Here is a 6,770-nt window from a genome sequence, read left to right as displayed (position 1 = left end):
TTCAGGACACCATCACTTTATAGTAGAGTAGTAAGTGACCAGCCTGGGAAGCAGATGTCCAGGAGAGTGGCATGCTGTCACCAACTGTCTGCTCAGAAGTAGAATCGGAATTGTGAGTGACTATTGCCACCAGGGGCATGTCACCTCTGAACTCTCAGAACAGTCCCAGTTCACCTGTCTCTGTTGCCAAATTTGGGTCAGACATAGGGATCATGTGGGCCCAGGTCTGTTTTCAGGTGGCTGACAAGGCAGAGCTCCAGGTGAGGGTGATACTTCTGATACTAGTTTGCTCCCTTCCTCAGTTTTGAGCTCTTATTCCTCCATTGAGCTCACACACTAAAAGAAAGCATGAAATACTTATCACAAAGGAAGTTCTCAGCAGATAGAATTCTCTTCATATACAGACAAAACAATTTAGTAAGCTTCTTATCTATTTTATTCCTAGGGACACTAGGATCAACTAGCCAATGCCGTAGTTCTGCATGAATCACACTATTCTGATAATTGTCTTGTTTGCTGTCCAATATTGTAGCCAGACCCATCTTGACATTGGCAGTTGAGTGCCACACACTTGGCTCCTGTCACTCTGAGATTCAATGGCTTCCATTACACTTATGTTTCTCAATTCAGTGAGTGCAGCAAGGTCCAGTCTACAGAGAAGAGCAATTGCAGAGTTCTTTATAGCTCCCCTCACAAATATCTCACAGTGTTGGTGAAATGTATGTCTTATAGATTCTACAAGTTGGGGTAAGTCTTAAATGACAAATCCCCTCTAACATTTCAATCTCTCTGAGCCTTTTAAATCCCATCTTCTCCATTAAACCAAGTCCTATCCAGCATTTCCAGTTAGCTCACTGTGGGCCACCTTTGATCCATGAGTCAGCCGGCCAAACTGTTGGAGCCTTCTCTAACTCCCTATGTCACAACATTAAAGGCAGAATCATCTTAGTGCGCCCATATAAATATATTTGCTCTGATCCAACTTTAGGTATCTTTCACTATTATCTATATCCTTTTTTTTTTATTGGCGGGGGGGGGTGCTGGGGATTGAACCCAGGGCCTTGTACATGTGAGGCAAGTACTCTACCGACTGAGCTATATTCCCCAGCCCTTATTTCACATTCTCAATATCCATTCTCATATGTGTTCTCCAGTGTAAAATTAAAAAACTCAAGTAGTTCTTTTGGGCTATAGCACATTTCCTCTTGGGGTAACTTTGTACCTCATCTTTACCTGAGTCTAGTTGTAGTCTAGAAGTAGAGAGGGATCCTAGGGGTGGATCCTGAGGAGAATCAGCATGGCAATTGTCTCAGGAGGGCCATTGTAGTATCCTTAGGCAATGCAGGGTTTATCTCCTTAAATGGAGATAAGCGGGCCATTTCCATTGCCAGAGAAGACTCATTAAATTTAGGGAATCAATGTCCACAGCCTCATCAGTTCTCTCACACTTTATCATCTCAACTTACATCATCAACTTCTTTTCCAATCAATGCTTTAATTTTAAAAGTAGATTCCCTGTGAGGTTAGGAGTTCAACTAGTGTTGTAACTCAGCTAGTTATGGGATGAAATTCTCTGTTTAGTTTTTGGCCTGGAACTACAAGAGATAAAGGTCTCCTTCAGGGCACATGAAAAAGCTCTTAGGTATGTATGCAGCTCTAGAGCTAGGTATTTGAATCCTTGAGCTCATTCTTTTCTTTCACACCCCCCCCCTTCTCAGAGACATCAGGAGCAAATAGCTAATCTCATATTCATTAGTTTTGCGAAAGTGTTTAAAAGTAGCACATGCATAGTTTCACAACCCCTTGCTTCTTGGAAATGGTTGGTTAGGAGTCTAGAGAGGAGATATTTTGCCTATTTCCATTGTCATATCATGCCATGTACTACTACTGTTCTCTTGAATATTGATTGGAAATAGAGTCATCAATGTCTTTAAATATATAATCAGGTTAGAGATCTAGTTCCTCAAACTCCAGAACCCATACAGGAAACTTTTTTAAAATTCTGGTCCTTTAGAATCATTCTCAGTATGAAAATCTTTGTTAGTCAGCGTTCTTCAGAGGAAAAGAATTAACAGGAGGCAAATTAAATATACTGAGAAGTCTCATTATCTGCCACCTGCAAGCTGGGGACTCAGGAAAGCTGGTGGTTTCAGTCTGATTCTAAAGGTCTAAGAACAGAAAAGAACAGAAAGAGGGCTGGAGTTGTAGCTCAGAGGTAAAGCACTTGCCTAGCATGTGTGAGGCACTGGATTTGATTCTCAGTACAACATATAAATAAATAAAGTTTCATTGACAACGAAAAATAAAATAAAATTATATATATATATATATATATATATATATATATATATATATATCAGAAAGATGATGTTGTAAGTTCCATATGAGGGCAAAAGAAGACAACATCCAGCTCAAATAGTCAAGCTGAGAGAAAATTCTTTCTTCACCTTTTTGTTTTAATTGGGTCCTGGGCAGAGTGGATGGTGCTCACCCATGTCAGGAAGAGCAATCTGCTTTACTCAGTCCACCAACTCAAATGCCAGTATCATCCTCAAGCACCCTCACAGATATGCCCAGAGATCATTTTTAACATCTATCTGGGCACATCATGACCATATAAATGAATCATCTCAAGTCTCATTAGCCTTCATGTTAAATAGATCCTTTTGTAGAAGAGATGTCAGATGACTCCAGATATATCTGAGCATATCTCCTACCTTTCAGAAACTATTTTATAGATATATAAGATCCAACATTCTGTAGTTGGATTCATACTATATATGCAATTTTTTATTCTTCTTCCTCCTGAACTCATTTAATTTCTCAAAATTCATGACCTATCAAATATAGTTTTCATTTAAATTACAAATGGCTTTTCATTAAAATTACAAAATACATAATTTTCTATTCTAAATAGAAAAACCTATTATTATGAGCATGATTGCAAGGGTCACATATATCCAGAGTACTCAATTACCTTTAGTGCCAACTTTCTCAATTCCAGCTTAATTGTTCATGATTTGCATCAAGCTGAAATTAATGTAGCTATCTCACACTTTCCATCTGACAATAAAAGTACTTAAAACCTTTCTGGGCCTTTAATTAAATTTATCAGCACACATACATGTTGCTGCAATTCTAATCATCCTAAAAAATTAAGAAAAGCACAAATAATTATACCACTTACTATGTTCCAAGATCCTGCTCTCAGCATTTAGCATATATGTGAACTCATTGAATTCTTCACAACAATTCACATGAACCCTTTTCCAGAAAAGGAAGCAGAAGGCAGTAACCAGCCCAAGGTCATTCATTGGTCAATGGAGACCTCACCTAGGCTGTCTCTGCTATCCTAGGCAAAGTTTTCGTCTGTGAATTTCTGCATCTTTCCCCATCTGTAAGAATATAGCCACAAATGTGGTGACTGTGTTTCAATCATAGTCTGCTCTCTTTTTTCTCTGCTGAAAAATTCCTGAACCTATTTTAGAAGTGAACTTGCACTATGTCTGAACACCTGGTGTCTTCTGGTGCAAGGATGTCCTGGAGCCTGGCAAACCCCCAGAGGTTGTGAATTCAATTTCGGTAGACTCCTTGGGGTGACACTCAGGCACATCTTTTGGGATTCTTGCCCCATAAAATGTCACACAACCAGGTTGGGCACAGTGGGGGTCAGCGTGTAGGCAGCTGGGAGGATTTCATCAGACCTGCACGGTAAGGGTAATAAGGCTTGTTCTGCCTGTTTGGTGTGCAGTTGTTGTAACTAATAATGAGAGAGAGAGAGACAATAAACTGGCTTGGAACCCAGCAGAGGAAATAGAGTCTTTTGAGATCCTGGAGAGCTTCATCCCCAAAAGCAGCCTAGTTTAGATGCCAATACTCATGAGCTCTGCATGGGTCTGGGGGCACTTTTGTGTAGACAGCAGTGGTAAGGAGGTGCTATGGTTTGGATATATGTTCCCCAAAGGCCCTGTTGTTAAGGGCTTGGTCTCCAGGATGTTGCTATTGGGACATGGATATCTTAGTGTTGTAGGGACAGATGAAACAAGGCACCCAAGACAGTAGGAAATGGTTTTATTTGGCTACAGCTAGGTTCAGAGGGCACAGTTTTTACTGTAATCAATCAGTCTCCTGAACCCTGAGTTCAGATAATTTCAGATTTTTATACCCAGCATGTAAGGTGAGAGGCTCAGAAGTTCACAGTCTGTAGAAGTTCACATAAAAGCAGTTTTTTTCTTTCACTATTCTGGGAAACACCTGAGAAGGGGAGAGCATCTTCTCCCCTTTCTTTCCTCCTCCTGCCATCTGTTATCATGGAGCCCAATTGGCAACTTCTCTTATCTTAGGAATGTAGACATCTCTGTGAAGCCCAGCTCAAGGCCAGAGGCTTTATTTACACATTTCTACAAACTACTTTGCTGGATACATGTTTGTGAAAAACTAGTAACGGGGTGCCCAGCACCTGGAGTGCTGATTTCTTCCCGGCCAGTGGCCAAGTAAAACAGGGCAACACGAAAATAGAAAGTTTATCTACATTGAACTCTTTTGCAGAGACTCTTTTGCTGACATTCCTAAAATCAACCATGGTGAAGATTTCTGGAGAAGCCAGAGTTTTCCGTGGAGAAAGGGGGTGTCACTATATTAGGAGATAGGGCCTTATGGGAGGTCCTTAGGTCATTGCCCTTGAAGAGGACTATTAGGCTCCAATCTCTTCCTCTTTCCTTCTTGGTTTGTGATGCAAGTTGTTTTTTTCTGCCATACATTCCTGGTATGATGTGCCTCCTTTGCCAGAGGCCCAAAAGCAATGGGTCATCCAGTCTTAAACTAGAACTTACAGAACTTGTGAGCCAAAATAAATCCTTTCTCTTTATAGGTTAATGATCTCAGGATTTTGTTATGGTAATGTGAAGCTGACTAATGCAGGGCGCCACTGATTTTCAGATCCTCCTGCACTGAGATGCAAGCACCTGGTACACAGAGTCTTCCTGCTCTGTGTCCTTGGCCCCTGTCCCAATCACTGGGTCTTGGCTTCACTTTCTTGCTCCTTCTCTATACAATCTCTTATCTCCACTATAAGCAAGTCCTTCCTGGGACAGACATTGTCTTTGGGTTCTTGACAGCTAGTAAAGTAGACCCACAAACACAAAAAAGCCCCACAATACAGAGCAGGGGTAATAGGGACAGCAAACAAGACCCATAGAGATCAAAGAGGGATAGACTCCCAGCTGAAGGAGGTAGGGGAGATCTCAAGAGAAGTGGTATTTGGACTGGGCTTTCAAGGTTTAGATATTGCAAGTGGGGGACCTGGGGTGGGAAATCACAAGAGAAGAATGTATAAGAGGAATGGTGGGTGGAGGGGGAAGCCAAACAGACAAGTTGGAGCAGTTTGGTGAGGGCTTCTTTCATAGAGGACTGAGGACCCCAAAGCTCAGAGCTGAGAGATGGCCTGGGCAGGGGTTATAACACCTGAGCAGTTCCCAGGATGATGTCTGGCTCTCTTTGTTGACGATTCTATTTCTGTGTCTTCTTCTAGGCATGAGCATCAGGAGGACAAGGGTGTGAGGATTGTCTAATGGTGTAAAGGACCTAGGGTGGAAAGAGAAGACCACAGGTCAAAGTGAAGACGAGATTGGTGGGAGAAGGCATATATGTCATGTCTTTTAGGATCAGAACAATAGCTAATCTGATGCTCAGAAACCAGGGCACTACCCAGGCTTCTCTCTTCCTTCACCCCTCATAGTCAATAGATCACTGTGTCCAGCCAGTTATACCTCCTGCAGAGCTATTTGGAGTTTAACCCACCTGGGTTCTTTCCTGAGCCATGGCAGCATCTTCCTGATACCCCCCACCTCTCTGCCTCCCAGTTTTCCTTCCCACACAGCTGTCAGAGAAGTCTTTCTTGTATTTATTTGTGATTATAATATTTCTATGTTGAACATTCTTCAAATACCCTTTGTCAGCTGCAGGCTGCAATCGGTTTCTGTGACAAGGTAGTCAAGGCTAATATTCCCCTACTCACCAATGTTTATGTTTCAGTTCAACTGGATTCTTTGTATTTTTCTAGAATATACTCATTGCCTAAGTATTTAAACGTTCTCTGCCTGCAAACTCTCCTCCCACCTTTTCTTCCTGGTAAACTTCTATCCAACACCACTTTATTATTCAGGGAAGTAACTTTTATAGTTCAGTTATACTTTGCACAGGTTTGTCATCATCTATATGGAAGGACATTTAATAGGGAGAGAACTCGTTGTCCAGCTATAGACACATGGTGAGTTGTCCATTCAACTGAGGTCACATCCTTTTTAGGGAGGCCTCTCCCACACCTGAACAAGGCAGTGTTATAAGGGCCTTTCCATTTCTCCCAGTGGCTGGACTTCTCAATGGGCAGCCTTTGCTCTGTACAGTCTCTGCTTTGCCCAAAGACAAGGTCTGTCCCAGGAAGTGGCTTGCTCAGAGTGGGGTAAGAGATTGTACAGGGAAGGAGCAAGAAAGCAAAACTGAAATGCAGGAATTGAGACAGGGGCCAAGGATTGGGTGTAGGAATATCAGGTGCTTGCATCTCACTGCAGGAGGATCTGACAGTCACTGGCACCCTGTATTAGTCAGCTTCACATTGCTATAACAAAATGCCCGAGATAATTAACCTAGGACCCTGGAGAGCCTCACTCCAAAGAAAAGCTCAGTTTAGATACTAACAATTATGAGGTAGATACTAATACTAGCAATTATCTTCAGGTAGATAAAGCCCCTAACTTTAGCCGAACTTCTCT

The sequence above is a fragment of the Urocitellus parryii genome, chromosome 2 (assembly GCF_045843805.1).
Source record: "Urocitellus parryii isolate mUroPar1 chromosome 2, mUroPar1.hap1, whole genome shotgun sequence".
Taxonomy (NCBI): domain Eukaryota; kingdom Metazoa; phylum Chordata; class Mammalia; order Rodentia; family Sciuridae; genus Urocitellus; species Urocitellus parryii.
The sequence above is the reverse complement of the archived record's forward strand: the minus strand, read 5'-3'. Positions refer to the sequence as shown.